The following is a 17264-nucleotide window of genomic DNA, read 5'->3' as shown; positions in this document are numbered from 1 at the left end:
GACTTTATTTGTATTATTTGAATTTTTATGACTATATTTATATACTACACCCTGTTCAAAATGAAAATAGACGTTTAAGAAAGAAGTAGTGATGTAAAAAATCCACAGTAGTGTATAAGTTATTTAGAGAGTATAAGAGTTGAAATATTTGCGCTCTCAAAGAAGCTTGTTAATGCAGATGAACCTCTAATTTTTTTCGTTGCTTCATTTACATTTATAAAGGTATACATATTCCCTCTTCTAACAGTAACTTGGGGAGGGTGTGCTACAGATTAAGGTCCTAATTCAGTGGCAGGTCCATCTTGTCTCCTCTTCACGTCATATTCTCAAGCAGGAGCTACAGGATGAGATGAGTAAAACAGTCCATTCCTTTGCTTACACCCAGCCCCATCATAGGCTTTTGCTGGGCTTTCTTGGATGCTTTCATCATCACTTTCACCACCGGATGTCAGGGAACTTTCTGGTTAATCAGGGGCCCTGGAAATGATGCAGAAAAGTACTGACTTAAAAATAATAAATAACATTTATTTAGGGCTCACTGTGAACTCATTGCTTAAAATGTCCTACTTAATCTTCACAAACACTCTATGAAATTGGTATTGATAAATCTCAGGTATATCCAAAATAAATCTCTATGTAGGGTTGAGATATTTTTAGGTCTTTTATGTGTTTAGGTTTGTCTCGGCACCAGATAGAGGTGGTTCATCATAATATGCTTGCCCTAAACAGCTCCAGATGCCAAAAATTGGCAAATTACTTCTTTGGTTTCCATGTGTGGTGAAAAAGGATCATCAAGGTAAACTCTGTAGACTTTCTTTGACTAACCAGACTCCTTTCAACTCTGAACTCCTAGACTTTAGAGAGAAGGATAGAACAGGGCTGTGGGGAGGAGATGTGGGTGGCTTCCACATGTAAGTATCTGAGCATTGGTCTGCCACCTAGAATTAGTGATAAACTCAATGACTTGGATGGTGGTGTCCATAATTTTCTCCAGTATTTGTATGGTATATCATAAACAATATTTGTCCATACCTAGTGATTCATTTGCAAGTCTAAGTTGATTTTGAAGGGATAGCATACCTAAACTATTACCTGGGATTGCTGCAGTTTAGTTTTTATTTCTAACAACAGTATATGTTGAAGTCTAGCCTTTAATTCAAAATCCTAACAGCTTCGGGATCTTTATAACCTTGAAGAAAGGGAAAATGAAGATATTGTGACAGCACTTCAGAAGCAAAGCCTGAAGTTCTTCTGTGCTTTAGAGGTGGTGTTGACCTCCCACAAGTGCAGGAGTCCCTGAGTTGGCATGGCTGAGGAACCTTTGGATAAGTTGGACGAAGGTCTGTTTTCCAGTATGTGTGTGTGTGGGGAGGTGAGGCAGTGGGATTTCTTCTTTTTCCTTTCTTTCTGAAACTAAACTTTTCAGATACATCATCACCTTTTCTAAGCAACTAAAGCCCTGGGCAGAATTGTTCTGCCCGACAATATAGGTTTTTATCTTAGGCAATACCTGACAACACCTTAAACTTTAGAATTTTAGAACTCGCTGCCTGCCAAGAAGCTTAGGAGGAGGGAAAATTAGTTATTATTATTATTATTTTTTTCGTTAATAATTTGTTTTGTGCTAAAATAATCCTTCAAATACACATGTCTTCTGACCTTCAGTTATCCCCAAAAAATCATTGTCTGAAGATTGAAATAAACTCATGTGTAAATGTTCAGTCCTTTGCCTCCTATAGAATGGCCTGAGCGGAAAAATAAATGTAGATCCCTAGAAAGAGGATTCCGATTGGTACTGAGTTTTTTCCTAGATTCCATGGCACTTGGGCTTAGGGTTTTAAGTCAGAGGCAGGGCTGTTAGCGAATGGGGTGGAGGAGGCTCCACCATCCACCTGAGTGGGTGATGGTTGCGTAGAGGCCAGATCATCTGCACTACAACCAACTCTATCTCACTGTATGAGTCCAGCCTTTACGCAGAGGATAGCAGGGTCTGTAGCAGTGTAGCCTCAGCTTGTCCATTTGAAATCTGTGAGTAATATGAGATTTGTGCCACGTTCTTGGTTTGCATTTCCCGCGTAGTATTTTAGGAACTTCCAGAATAGATCCGAGCCGTAAAAATGTGCCATGCCAGGGTGTACCTGCAACGGAAACATTCACCCGTACCCGTGTTGTGCCTGCCCTTAATCACTAAGGTAATGTCTAAGAATCACAGATGCATTTTTAGTTTTAAACATATAACCTAGAAATCAGTTATTCATATAGGCATTTTAAATTCATCTGTTTTGGTTGGATTTAGGGTCATTATCATTCCTTATGGGAAGGAAGGTAACCCAGAAGCTTGCTATTCAGAAAGCTATAACAGCTGCATTCCAGAAATTGCTGATTGTGGTTTTAGGTAAGACCTTTTTGAATGTCGTTGAAGTGCTTCAGTTTCAGTGAGCAAATAAACTAATTTGAAAAGTTAATTGGATGAAAATAATGGTTATCTAAAACATTACATATTCTTTCATTCACCGTATGCTTTCACAGCAACAGTCTTAAATTTGTTCTTTGTGGCATTTATGAGAAGAACGACGGCAAATATTATTGTCCCCAGTGTTTAGATGTAGAATGACTGGCCTCAGTTCATACAGAAAGTGTTTGATCCAGTTCTTCCTCAATTGCTTGCTTATCATACAGAATAGTGTAGTGATTATAAGCCTTGGACACCTGTGTTTGAGTCCTAACATTGTCTCTTAGATTTTGTTGCTGTCGTTGTTGCAATTTTAGGTTTTTCTAGCCAGAGACTTTTGAAGGCATTTAATATCTCTAAGCTGCAATTTCTTTATCTGCATATAGGGTTAGTAATTCAGCTTACCACTAAATGGGGGATATTGTAAGAGTAAATGAGATGATGAATGTAAAAAGCTTAGAACTATGCCTGAAACATAGTAAGCAGACAAAATATATTGACTATTATTATTACCGTTGTTTTCTTGTTGAAGTGTTTATTTCTGATATATTGGGTGAATATGATTCTTATATAATAATCGGCTAAGTTTTTGTGAGCCTTGAAACTGGTCATGCTATTGAATAGCGTTGATTGTGTTCCCTATGCAGTTATACAGCGGTGAGAATTTCACAGGCTGTGCCCAAAGGAAACTTTATGATTAGTAGATTCCCGGAACAGAATTGCTCCCCTGCTTCACAGCCCTGCAGGCTGAGAGACTGAGAAATCCTAGCTAAGTTGTCAGCGACGTTATTGGCTTGTAAGAGTTGACCCTGGATTGGACTTGGCCTTCCAGCCTGGGCAGTCCTTCCAGGGAAGTTTGACTTCCCTGGTCATCAGGCAGAATCTCCATCCGCTGTCAACTCTGGGTAACAACCTTTAAGAACCAAAATAAATGCCTGAGTTGTTTGTGCCTAATATGCCAAGGTACTCCTTATATGTACCCAAAACTCCTTAGACCAAAAAGCCTGGTGGCCGTATCTTGCCTTGAGGCAAGCTGTATTGTCCAAAGGGTACATGGGCCAGTTTCTGCCAGTAGAGAGTTCAAATGCTCTGTCTGTCTCTGTCTCCAAAGCTTTGTTCATTGTAACTGGTAGAATTTTGGTCCCAGGGAGTAAGCACTTGCCTTGCTTCTAATAGGAAGTATCTATTATAGTCCAGTGGTATCTCTCCCAGGTTTGAACTCACTTTGACCCCCACCTAATAATGCCTTCCTATTTAATTGTATTGTGATTGAACATTTTTGTTTCCACAGCTTTTAATTTCTATGTCCTTATTCCTTAGTTCTTATTTCTAAGATCATAAAGCTTTTGAACCAAAGTTGATACTTCCTATATATGTCTTCACAAATAATTATAATAAAAACTGACGTGTCAGATGAGGGAACTTCTAGGAAAATGCTCTTATTTTCTGCTTTTAGAAGTCAAAAGAATGTCTAATTATTCGGTGCTACCATTGTATACAGGAAGTTTTAGAACAAGAATACTTCTGAATTGATCCTTGTTAACTTTATTACAGAAAGTGGTGAAACAGCTGTGGCATATAGACCCTGTGAAGATGTCACAGATGCTAGAACCGAAGAGGAACTACAGGATTTAATTCAAGTATGTGGAGTTAAAAACTCAAGAGGTACATAGCCAGTGTAGCCATAATTCAAAACAACCAGCAGGATTTGGAAGACTTCAGCATGTCTACTCAGCCCTGTCTTCCTTAGGGAAATGTGAAACTCTGAAAGTACTTTTGAGGCAGGGAATTTCTAGGACTTTTCCAAGTCCCGAGCCTTGTCTCTGGTCCCTATATGAAGTTTGGAGAGCAGGATTGAGGGCCACCAGTGTACGTCTACGTTTGTGGACACAGGAGAAGACACAGGCCTTTTAGAGCTCCCCTCAAATAGAATTGCAGGGACTTGGGAACAAAGTAACTATGGTTTTAAGTGTGATTATGCTACACTGTTTAAAAACTATTCATGCCTTTCAAGTAAGGTATATTACCCAGATCTCAACATCTCATATATATCTTGTGTTAAATATTTTGCCAAAGAACCTTTCTGTAAACGAGTTATATGGATACCTCGAATTAGGGATTAAGTTGTCAATGTAATTTCTGAAAGAAAACATTAGTGTACTGCATATAGGATTTTTATTTAAAAGGAGCAAAAAATGTGTTTCATGTCATTGAGAGCTTAATTTTTGGCTAGATTTCTGATTATTTAACTCCCCCCAATGTTGCAAAGTTTGTTTTGAAGGAAAGAAAGTAGAGAAAGAAAAGGTGGTTATGTTCTGAAAAATGTAAAAATTTTGGAAGTTTTTTCCTGTACAAACTAATTATTTTAAATCAATTTAAATCAGTCAAGGGAACTTGAAACGTATCCATGTTTGGGCTTTAAGAAGTCTAGCTTCCTATGAAATGTGAGAGGAAAGTGTTCCGTATTGATACAAAAGTTTCTGGAAACCTAATTATAACAACAGATCCACTCCTAAATGAGGCCAATCTTGGAATCAGTTCCATTTAGAAACCATCATGTGCTAGGCACTGGAAATAAGGTGAAGATCCTTCTCTCTTGGAGTTTAGGTGTTAAAGGTGTAGCAGATGATTAAAAAGGAGTAAAATTAAATAGATTATGAAAAGGACTGTGAAGAAATTAAACTTCGTGCTAGTTACGGTATTTCAAGAAGATTACTTATCATGCTTACTTTAACATTCTAAGTGTCTTCTCCATATGTGCACACAGGGTAGACCTCTGAAAAGTGACACTGTAGTTTTTTCTACATTAATGGCTCTGTTGAGACAAGGTGGGATGGGGGAAGTCTTCCCATGCTAATGTAAAGGGCCATTCACTTGGTTTTAGACTCTCTTTCCCAGAATGAATTGCTCACCTGCCCCAAACCCCTCCTACAGAAGTTCTGGAGTCATCACTGATTCAGTGGTGACCCCTAATAACAAAATGGTGTATGAATATTGAGACGTGAATACTGAGAGTTTGGAGGAAATGGCAACATTTTCGAATAATTGTAAGGTGTGTTCCCCTTCCGCCACCCTAACTGGTGCTCATTTCGCAGGTCAGCTACTTTTCTTGTCAGCCGTGTGGCCAAAGGCAGGAAGAATGTCTCTCAGACTTCAGCTTTGAGAAGGAAGAGTTCAGATCGCCAGAACTGGACTAGCACTTTTGAATTTCCCAGAATGCCAGGTCCTTTGGTTTCCTCGGGAAGCTCTGCATCCTTCCCTCCCCAGTCCACCCCTGGGCTGCTGCAGTTTGGGGCCACTCGGGTCTGCAGCCCAAATCCCGCCTCATTGTTTGGGGCCAGGGTGGGCAGGGCGGGGTTGGGAAGAGGGCCGGCAGGAGGTAATTGTTGCCTTTGCAAGGGGAAGGATGGCTTGCGCCCTGGGAACTCTGGGAAAAAGGCCCACTCTGGTGGCGCAGATTGGATCTCCGCAGGAGCCTAATAACTGTGGCGCATCTGAAGACGTCATAAATAACGGGAGGGACGTTAGGCGGGGGCGGGGTGCGCGGTTGCTAACGTGAGCCGTCGCGTAGGCGCTGGCATAGCGGTTCAGCTGGGAAGCAGCATGTGCTTCCGGCTCCTCAGTGGCCTGGGGCACTGCCCCTGGAGCCGCCGCATGTTATGTCCCGGCTGCGCCATTGGTTGCCTCGGCTCTTCCTCACATGGCAAGCACGGTGGCTTCTAGTCCAGGCAGTTAAGCCTCCGGAGTGGGCCCTGGGCCCCGTCCAGGTGACCCCCAATCCCCCGCGGCTGACAGAGGCTTGGTCTTCACAGGCCTCAGACCCTGCTCCCAAATGGCCCCATGCCCTTACACCCCTGGCAGAAGCCGTGGGCTTTAATTAATGTCCTTGTCTCCAGTCCAGATGTTGGCCCCCCCTCATCAGGAGTTGACTGAGACTGAGGTTCCTTACCCGGATACGGATTCGGTTTGAGAGCTGCCCCCAGGGCCAGATCAGTTTGCTATTCCACATCAGGATCTGAATAACAAACAAACCCAACATCAAAAGCTCCCAGAGGCAGTTCCAGTGCAAGACTGGGATCAGAATCAGCCCTTTGTTCTCCCTTCTCCACACAAAAGTAAGACTAAACACATAGGCGTAGATGAGGCTGAAGGTCACCAATCATTTGAAATACTGTTCCACCTCTAGGTAGTAACAGTTCAAAACCAATGAAGTTTATGGTTTCACCCCCAAACCTGAAGAAAGATCTAGTTTAGCATCAACGACTTGACAAAACTATTGTTGGAAGTACAGGCCAATTTCAAAAAAAACACTCAGGGTCTAGAACGACAGTTGCAGGGTGATTATTTAGATCCCAGTATGGATGCCATTTATCCTGAGGAGTGCCTACCTACGGATTTTTTGGGAAACCCAGATGAACCTACAGAACCCCCTGAGGAAGCTGAAATTTCTCCATCCCAGCAGGATGGCCCAGTGCTAAGTTTGATCACTTGATTAAGGTGGTTTCTTCCATATCTCTCCATTGTAAAGTTATTTTTCCCCTTTGTAATTGATAAATAATCTGTGGGGTGATACTTTGGGATCAGTGAAGATCCTACTTTCAAACAACTCTTCACCCAACTGTGCATCAATGATAATCTTTGTCTGAATCAGTTATTACATTGATAGTTGCAAAATGACACTTTCCTATTCTATCATCCATTTTGCATTTATTAGCTGACAATATTCTATACAGAAGAGCTCCCCCACTTTTCATTTTGAGTATCACTATGAACTCGTGCTTTTTTTAAAATTAACTATGTTATACCTTATTATAATGATAATGTTATTGTTTGGAATGTTCCTTTTGTCTAGATTTGGCCAATGCAATCTCTGTTATTGTTTAACCACACGATGCTTTTTTATTACTAGAATAACTTCTAATATATTACTACTCACAAAAGGGAACTGATAAAGGGATTCCAGAAGGTACGGTCTTATTCAGACTCTTCTTAGAAGTCTGCCTTCTTCCTGTGTACTCTCAACCCAAAGTGAGGCTTTTGGGTTGGAAGGAGATACTTCTGAATTAAACTACAGATCAATGTCACCCAATTCTAATCCCTATTCCCTTTTTTCTAGGCATACCATATCTACTGCCATCCTAATCCTTCTGTTGGGCACCTCTCTCCTCCTCTGTATTTATTTACAACAGTCAAGAGCAGCAATTGGCCAACTGGCCCCTATCCAGTTCTGCAGTCCATTCGCCCCAAGAACTCCTTTTTGCACTGGTCTGTGGTAGCCTTGGCCAACCTCTTCTACCTACTCAAGTAACTCTTTTACCACGAATTTAATTATCTGTGTTTCCATTTATAGGAACTTACCTAGCCGTGTGGCCTGCTGCCTCTGCCAATTTAAAAATACCATTGAGGTTGTCTAAGAGAGTCAAGCTGTGTTCTGACAGTGGATGCCTGACAGACGTCACACGTTGTGGTGAGTCTCAACTGTGGGATAATAAGTTTTTAATTTAATTTTTAATCAATGATGATAATTTAAAAAATTAATTTAAAATTAAAATTAATGATGTAATTTCATTATTTTAATTAATTCATTCAGAATTCCAACTCCCTAAGTTTCTAAGAACTACCCCCTTGGTAAGAATCAGAGTCTTGGTTACATTATTAAGCTAATAGTTGCTCAGTTACATTGTTAGCTTAATAATGTTACTGATCCACATACATAAAGGGACAAGAGAAAGGAATGGAAGTGGGAAGGGAATTAACATTAATGGCCACATATCCTATGCTGTGCTCTCTGCAAATGAGAACTTATTGATATAGTGCATCACAGTTTGTTAACTGATTTTATATACATTAGGTCTCAGTTACCCTTTGTCTTATAGGACAGGTGTAAATATATTTTTATTTATTTTGTTTGTTTCTGCAATTTTATAAAGAGTACAAGTGATGCTGTTTTATGTCCTATTTGGAGCCTGGGATTTCTGGTTCCATAACCGGAAGCTGCTACCTAGCCTTTCTAATGGATGGGAGAGCTAGTTTATTCTTAGACTGTCCAGCTCTGAACTTGCTGTGAATCTCAAACTTTTCTATCCACAAAACACTCAGGGGCTTTCAACTATTTTTCTATATATTAGATTTATTGGCACTAACTTGGTGACTTCCAAAATGTGCTTTCATGCCCACGTAGCTTGAATACAGGTCTCTATCACTGATCTAGAGCACATCATAAATAATAACACTTTGCTACTTATATAAAGACAATATTGCTGATTTTTCAACACAATTTTTTTTTTTTGTCTGTGACACACAGCTTGTGGGATCTTATCTCCACAGCCAGGGATTGAACCCGGGCCACAGCAGGGAAAGTGCCGGGTCCTAACCACTAGACCACCAGGGAACTCCCCCAAACAATTTTTTTTACTAGTTGTATTACTCCCTTCTCCCCCAGAAGTGGGCAGAAAAGCCATTTTAAATTTCCTTTTACAGGTGAGGAGAAACAAGATCAGAGGTGTTAAGTGCTATGACCCTAGTGCCCCTATCTCCTCTCCCCAGTTTGGGGCTCTCTGCAAGCCCATGCTCCTCCTTTCTCATGACCCTTCCCTCCTCCTTTGACCCTCAGGAAAAATACTTTTAATCCTTTTGGAAGAGAAGCCCAGCTACACAATGGTATACATTACCTTCACACAGTCAGAAGCTTTGGATGGTTCCCCAAGTAAAGCTGGAAATATTAGAAGTAAAATGAAATGAAAGCAAAGTAGCCATCTGACAGAAGTTGCTTTTTCCCTTCTGCATTTTGGACCTCAAGTAGTATTCCATTGATTTGTTGAACATTCCACGTTGGCCTACAATTGGGCAAATCTCTTATACCCCAGATCCCTGCCCAAATTTTAGCAAAGAGCTCGGGCGGACATAGTGCTTTTTTTTTCTGTATAGAGCCTTCTGTTATGAGGGCTGGGATATATGGAAGCAGGGACTGAGCAAAGGACTCGGTGGGTGGGTGGAGAAGGAAATGTCCAGATGACGACCTGTTAATGGCGGTTGTTGTCGTGGTCATCTGTGATAGTAGCAAGGACACAAGCACACTAAAGAGGTGGATAGAGGAAGACTCACACTCCTCTGCCTCTGAGGAAGGACAGGATGGGGTATATAAATTTGAGGAGTCACAGTAGATCTGCAGAGAGTCCAGCTGAGTAGGGGAATATTTGTCTTCCAGCCTTGGACTTTCTTCAGTTCTGGCCCCTGGGAACCAGTGGAGTAATCCTGAATATAGTTAGTATATTTCACGCTACAGAATTTCTGAGTAGATAGCCACTTTTTCAAGAGATATCTTTTTCGCATTTTGTTGTTGCCAGTCATAGGCTTAAGTATGTGTTTCTTTTTCTCCTAAGTGGCACTCAAACGTTGAGTGATTCCTAATTTATTTGGCTGTGGACTGACTAAAAGCTGTCCCATCAGTCTTCAATGATCAAAAACAGTTATTTTTGACAGATGAAGAAACATCTATAGGGAATGCAGAAGGATCGTTGATGAAGGTGTTACAAGCCTGGAAGAAGAACAGCAGCGAGCTGACTATTGAGTCAGAGAGGGCATCCTCAGATAAAGTGCTGTCAGCTTGTCAGGCTTCATGAATGAGCAGCTGGACTTTAATAATAGAAGTGATATTATCAGTGCACTGAATTACATACTGTCTTTTATCTCAGAGGGGAATCTAGAAGATGTGGAATCAACATTATTACCATTCATTCAACTTCTTTTTTCAAATACACAAGATGGAGATATGCCACTGGGCATTTTGAAAATCAATACAAGGAGCCCTTCTGTTAAAGCTGTACCCAACAATTCAACTAGTAAAAATAAATTGAAGAAACTTCACTTTCTGGAAAATTTTTAGATGCAGAAACTGAAGAAAAATTTGCTGAGGTTAAAAAGGAAGAAAAACCTGCCACGCATACACGTTCCAACCATTTAAGTGCCACGTTTAAACTCTACATCTTTCAAAAGAAATTGGAAGCTGCCCAACCACAGAAAGACAGCCTAGCAAAGATTGAGATTACAGAGAAACATCTGCTGAGAGTGAACAGGGTCCTCAGGGGCCCAAGGGGCATACAGAAAATGCACCTCAAAGCAGTGGGAGATGAGAGCGTCAGGAAGAAACAGAATGCCCAGCAATCTGTGGCGAACACTGCCAAAGAAAGAAGGCTCAGGAGGCCATCCGCAAGAAAGCTGAAACAGCTTCTCATGGTGCAGAGGCCCAGGAAGCTGGTGGGAAAGTCGTCCAATGCAGAGTCTTCATTCATAAAGGAACCCAAGGCAGCAGGCTCCTCTTCCCTGAAACAGGCCTTCTGCCTCCATCCCTCCAAAATCCCCATCTGAGGTTAAAAGCAAATCAAAGACTTATCCCACACTATTTTTGTTTAAGAAGCTGTAAAGGCTAGAGTTAGAAATATTGAGGCTTCTGAACTAATCTCACCTTCTGGTGAAAAATACATCTTCCATAAAACTCAGTCTCATCGGGTCCACAGAAAACCCAAAGTCAAAAGGAGTCGAAAGTTCAGAAAGAAAAGTTCACTCAATAGAATGATGCTTGCAAGCTGTCCGTTCTCTGTAGCAAGGAGTCTCATAAATTCCCCTCCACGAGAGGCTGTTTCACCTTCAAGAGAAGTGACTTCTCAGGAAAATCCTTTTCTAGCATTATTTTCTCTTTCAGACCATTCTACAGAACACACTACTTCAGAAAACAATACTGCACAAAATGTTTCTGATGAAATTATTTCTAGAGGAAACTCTACTCTGCCAGGAGGAAACGGCCCTGGAAACACTACCCATAGGAATGTCTTCACTGCACATTCTACTGTTGCTGCAGACAATAGTATGCCAACTGTTCAACACACCAACAAAACACAATGGGAGTACCACAACACGGGCACTGAATTATCCTCCAAGCCCACAGGCTTCACTTTCCCAGGGCTCACGTCCCCAGGTGATCAAGTTGAAACTCAGCTAAACCAGCAGCTACGGTCCCTCATCCCCAACAATGACATGCAAAGGCTCATTTCTCATGTTATCCAGACTTTGAAAAGGGACTGCTCAGAGACCCACGTGCAGCTGGCCTGTGCCAACCTCATGTCTCAATGAGGCCTCCTGATGAAACTTCTCAGCAAGAAGTAAATGTTTCCAAAGCAGAATGGCATACGGAGCAGTGGAAAACTGACAACTATATCAGTGAGAGCACAGAAGCCCAGAGTGAGCAGAAAGAGCAGGAGTCAAGTGAGGTGAGGATAACCCCTGACACATGGGAGCTGGACTTTCACTCAGTTTAGGACATGCCATTAACGTGCCCAGGCAGGAATACCACAGCCTCCTAGTCTGTATCTTTTCTTCAGCCATGAAACTGGCTAAGACAGTGATCTCCCACTTTGCTCGTTTAGAGAGTGTGCCACTATTCCTAGGGTAGACAAGAAAAGCCATAACACAAGATAAATAATGTGTAGATAAATTGTAGAAGAAATTGATAATGATAAGATTATTAACATTAAATTTGGCTTGTTCTTATAGAAGCTACTCGCCTGAAAGGATTGGCTTTTATAGTATTTTAAGAATAGTTAAGTATCATTTAGAATAGGATTAAAAATAGTTACCTTTCATCCCTTCCATCTCCTTGTTTTAAAAGAATTATTATTTATTATTTTTAGCTCACAAAAGAAGTTCCAGGATATGGCTATAACAACAAACTCATCTTGGCAATATCTGTATCTGTAGTAGTGACGATTTTGGTTACAATTCTCTGTCTCATTGAGGTAAGGACGATAATTAATTCAGATTCAGAACCCACAAACTGAGAATCAAAGCCACCTTTCCTCCTACTACCACTTGATTCTTGTCTTTAATCATGAGGACTGAATACACTTTGTTCTTCTACTGAAAAGTATATTCCCAGGATTTTTGTTTGTTTGTTTGTGCTTTTGTTTGTTTTTTTTGTCTGCGTTGGGTCTTCATTGCGGTGCGCAGGCTTCTCATTGTGGTGGCTACTCTTGTTGTGGAGTACGGGCTCTAGGCACGCGGGCTCAGGAATTGTGGCGCACGGACTTAGTTGCTACACAGCATGTGGGACCTTCCCACACCAGGAATCAAACCCGCGTCCCCTTCACTTGCAGGCGAATTCTTAACCACTGTGCCACCAGGGAAGTCCCCACAGGATTTTTAAGGGAACTCCACTCCCAGGAGATCTCTATGGAATTGGATCCATGGTAACAAGCCATTGGACTATTTTGACAAGTGAAGTTTATAAGAAGGCCAGAGTTGACATGATAGTAAAATTTCTTCAACACAAAAAACTATGCTGATTTGTTGTACTCACCAGTCACTCTCATTGTACTGTTGATTTCTTTACTTGTTGGCTGAAATGATGAGAGATATAGGATCTCCATACTCATGGAGCTATCAGTCACCCTGGGAGGGCTAAAAGGACATGCCTAAAAGATAAAAGTGTGATCTCGTCAATTCCTTAGGTTTACTTAGCAGCTTTCTTCTCCGGTGTATTAGGAATTGTGTAGATATGTTCCATTAAAACACTGCAAGTAAAATCGTGCAGCAGGCTACCCTAAAGTATGTCATATTTATAGTAGCCTATTCCTGGAGCTAGCCTGTTTACCTTTTGTTCAGTTACATAATGGTTTATTACTTTTGGCAGTTGCTAACATTAAAAGAGTGACTTTAATAAGCTGACAATCTTGATTCTACCCTACCAATCCAACCTACTTTATTGACCTTTTCTCTTGTAACGGCAGCCCCCCATTCCAGCCAAAGCAGCTCCTCACTATACGCGAGTTACACCATACCCATTCCTACTTTTGTCTGTGCCTTTACCCATCGAAAATTCCTTTATTTTGCTTTGCCTGTGGAAGTCCTATGAATCTCTCACAAACCAACTCAAGTTCAGATACCTTTCTTCATAAAGCCTTCCCTGAATACTCCAGCCCTCCTGATCCTTGTCCTGTGAGGTTTGTCACCAGTTCTTAGGGGCCATAGCAAAGCAGTCCCCTCCCCTCAGAACTCACAAAAGTGGTAAGCAGTTTTTTAAAAGGCAGCCCCCCAGGAGAGAAACACCAAGGTTAGCACATCGTGGAGCTGAGCAGAGATGTGTAAGGACCAATGGCTTCCTGGCCTATCAGACTTGAATAAAACCTGACATGATGTACTAACTTCTCAAGAGAAATGTGTCTATCTGCAGGAGGCCTCGTCAGTAGTGAAAGCATAGAAAAGGTGAGGAGAGAACAACATGGGCAGTGCCCATCCTCACATTGCCCGAGAGTAGAGATGGCACCTTAGGCAGCATAACTGAAGAGTGAGGCCCACCAGCCAGGCTGTGCCTGTTGAGGAGCTGGATGGATCCAGCTACCTCAGGCGTTCCCATTAAATTCTCGATTCAGCTGATTCCTTTTCTAATTCTGTTCTCACCAAGTAGCCTTTGACTGTGTGATTGTGCTTGAGTGTGCCATGGAGGCCTGTCTCCACAGAAGGTAATTCACTGATTGTGCAGACACGGATGCCCTGTGTGTAGAACAGATGTATTTCTCATTGTCAAGTAATAATTTGGCATTCTGATTTTTGATCAATCCTGTGATATTGATAAAATGAGACCACCACAACAGGAAGACATGAGTTCTCTCTTGGTGCAGAAGAGGATGATTTCTGAGCCTCAGAGGCTGGTGACTAGCATGGGGTCAGCTTGCTAGTCATTGGCCATTGCCCAGACTGTACCCTCTACATCTCCAGGTGGCATATGTCCTTTTGCTTTTTTACAATTTCTGTAAAGTCCCCTTTTTATTGTTTTTAACTTCTATGTAGTTTAACCTTGCATTTGTTTCCTTTTGTTTTGATTTCGCCTGCGAGATCTTAGTTCCCCAAGTAGGGATTAAACCTGTACCCTCGGCAGTGAAAGCAAGGAGTCCTAACCATTATTTCCTCTCCCCACTTATATGATAGGCTTTTTGAGAACAGGGGCCATGCAGTGCTCTTCCTTTGGTAGACAATAATGGTGTTCAACGGAAGAGAGATGAGGCGTTATGTCAATTCCACAGTGAGGAATAATGTAGCCGAATATTTATGTGAAGTAGCATAGAGTCCAGCAATAGACCCATGTTTTCTTAAGACTTTTGAAATGTCATGTTTTAATATTCGAATCAGTGGAAAAAAATGAATTAATGGTGATGGAATAGCTGCCTAACTATTTGGGGGGTAAATAATAGCAGATCCCCATTTTTCATCTTAAATAAACATATTTCCATAAATGTGAAGAAAGACCACATAAAGGTATTAGAAGAAAATAAAAGCAATATTTTTATAATCTTATGGTGGGAAAGAGCCTTCAGAGCCTGATGCCACAAGCAGAGCCTTTGACATATTCCGCCATCTTGTCTGTGACACCAGCTTAGCACTGATTCATGCCAAGCATAAGAAGAAGAATTTTCCATATATTGTCTGATTTTATGCCCACAGTCCTGTAAGGATGATATTACTATCCCTCTGTCATAGATGAAGGAGATCAGTGTAAGGCCCCAGTGGCCAAACCAAAAGCTGAAGCCAGTTTCACCCGACTGCAAAGCTTGTGCTCCCTACTCCACTCTTTTGTCTCCTTAGAGACAAAAAAAAACTGGAAAGATTCGAAACACTGAAATACAATGAAAGCCAGCATTTCTTTACTATAAGGAGTTTTTTGTTTGTTTGTTTGGGCGTGGCGGGGTTTGGCCATGCTGTGCAGCTTGCGGGATGTTAGTTCCCTGACCAGGGATTGAACCTCGGGCCACAGCAGTGAAAGAGCCAAGGCATAACCACTGGACCACCAGGGAACTCCCAAGAGTTTTATAAGTCAACAACAAGACAAACAGTCCAGGGAAAAAGGGGGCAAGTGCTGTGAAGAGTAGGATGTGTGTTGACAGTCAGCCACCATATCTGCCCGACCTCTCCTCATGGCTCGTGTGCGGTGGGTTTTGTTAGCCAGGCCTTTGTCACCTCGTGACGTAAAAATAATCCATAATATTTTCTTCAAGTACTTTAATAATCTGTCTAGAATTTGTTGTATTTGTTTTTTCGTGTGGCTGAGGTAGGGGATCTAACATTTTCCCCCTATATGAAGATCTAATTGTTTTCAAAACTTTCACTGAATGGTTTAGTCTTTCTTCCCTGGTCTAATATACTATCTTTATCTGGACTCTATTCTGTGATCCAGTTATCTTGTCCTGTACCAGTACCAATATCACACTGCTTAATTCCAGTTGCTCTATAACATATGTTATATCTGGTAGGGCAAGATCCTACTCTTTGACCTTCTTTTTCATACATTTCATAACTATTCTTACATATATTCTCTACCAAATGTCTGCTGGCCAGGTTTTACTTAAAGTTATTTTGTCTATAAATAGATTGCATTGAATTTGGAGGTTACTGTGAAGAGAATTGACCTCTTTACAACCTTCTAGGAGGATGGTATCTCATGCCATGTGAGTACATCTTCTTAATGTCCTTCAGAAAAGTTTTAATATTTTCATCACATAGGTCTTACAAATTTTTGGTTAAGTTTATTCCTAGGTACGTTATGCATTTCTACTGATACAGTAAATGGGAGGTGTCTTCTGTTTTTCAGTTAGTTATTTGTGTTATATGGGAAAGCTATTGAGGCTTATATGTGGATCTCTTGATTTTGTATGGAGCCATCTTACTCATGTTGCTTCCAATAAAATTTCGGTTGATTCTTTTGGTCTTTTTAGGTCCCTCATTTCACGTGCAAATATTTTTGTCTCTTCCTTTCCAATACTTCGTTTTTCTTATCATACTGATTAAGATCTCCTCCACAGTGATCAATAGTAGCAGTAATCATGGGCATCCTACTCTTGGTCTTGACTTTAAAACAATGCTTAGGTTTCTGCTAGATACTTTTATTTTCTTTTTCTACTTCTAAGAGTTTTTATTAGGAATTATGTGTTGAACATTATCTAAAACAGTCAATAAAATATCTTGCCTACTGCATGCAAGTCCCTATGTTAGGTACTGTGGAAGAGTCAAAGGATTATTAAACAGGGTAGAATTCCTTTCCTTAAAAAAGTTATCACCTCACTGGGTAGATAAGATTTAAAGTAAAAAGGAATGAATAAGGATTTGGAAATAGTTGTAATGGCTAATCATGATCACGTTTTCTTTCAAAACAGATTTATTCTCATAGAATTGCAAAAGAGGAAGATAAAAAAAGAAGCAGAAGGTAAATATTGGTTTTGAAAGCAGAATTTTACAACTAGAGGAGAACTTAGAACTCATCTATTTCAATTTCCTGACCAAAGGCAGGAAGAATGTTTAATTACCCTAATGGTTTACCCTAATTTATTTATTAGCAGAATTAGCTCCCCAGCCCAAGCTGACTTAGAACAGGACTGGCACCGATTCATCTGCTTTCGCTAGTCCTTTAAGGAAAGAGGGTGGACGGGGAGAGGTTTTGGTTGTACCTGTTCCTGCTGGCCTGATGCCTGGTTCCTAGGCATCAGGCCAGGCAAGAGGCCTTCTAGGAGGCTCTGGGGTAGGGAAGGCCACATGGTTGGGGATGTAGGGGCTGTCCTCACTCAATGCTGACAAAAGGTAGAACATATGAGTCCCTTCTGTAATTTGGCAAGGAAACTTCGCTTCTCATCCTACTGCTTTTTATGCCCCTACTCTCTATTCCCTTTATCCTAACCTCATAGAATTTTAACTGGGAGAAACGTCAGACAGTAGTTTGTCTCTTCCTTCTATAATAAGGAAATGGAGAAGGAGAAAATATCTTGCCCTATGG

General features: G+C 41.0%; 2 long non-coding RNA genes and 1 pseudogene across 2 annotated transcripts; all 3 read left to right on the top strand.

Moving 5' to 3' along the window:
- Positions 1 to 674: 674 nt before the first annotated feature.
- LOC113616611 (RAD52 motif-containing protein 1-like) lies at positions 675 to 5784 on the top strand (annotated as a pseudogene).
- Positions 5785 to 7813: 2029 nt separating this feature from the next.
- LOC113616608 (uncharacterized) lies at positions 7814 to 9995 on the top strand. The gene is made up of 2 exons (XR_003431355.1): positions 7814 to 7919; positions 9935 to 9995. It is a non-coding gene; the product is annotated as an uncharacterized LOC113616608 (long non-coding RNA).
- A 1650-nt stretch (positions 9996 to 11645) lies between these two features.
- LOC113616607 (uncharacterized) lies at positions 11646 to 16882 on the top strand. The gene is made up of 3 exons (XR_003431354.1): positions 11646 to 11718; positions 12139 to 12243; positions 16651 to 16882. It is a non-coding gene; the product is annotated as an uncharacterized LOC113616607 (long non-coding RNA).
- The last annotated feature ends 382 nt before the right edge of the window (positions 16883 to 17264 follow it).

Source organism: Aethalodelphis obliquidens, unplaced genomic scaffold, assembly GCF_003676395.1.
Source record: "Aethalodelphis obliquidens isolate GAN/ISIS:26980383/991018 unplaced genomic scaffold, ASM367639v1 scaffold241, whole genome shotgun sequence".
NCBI classification, from domain to species: domain Eukaryota; kingdom Metazoa; phylum Chordata; class Mammalia; order Artiodactyla; family Delphinidae; genus Aethalodelphis; species Aethalodelphis obliquidens.
The sequence above is the reverse complement of the archived record's forward strand: the minus strand, read 5'-3'. Positions and strand labels throughout refer to the sequence as shown.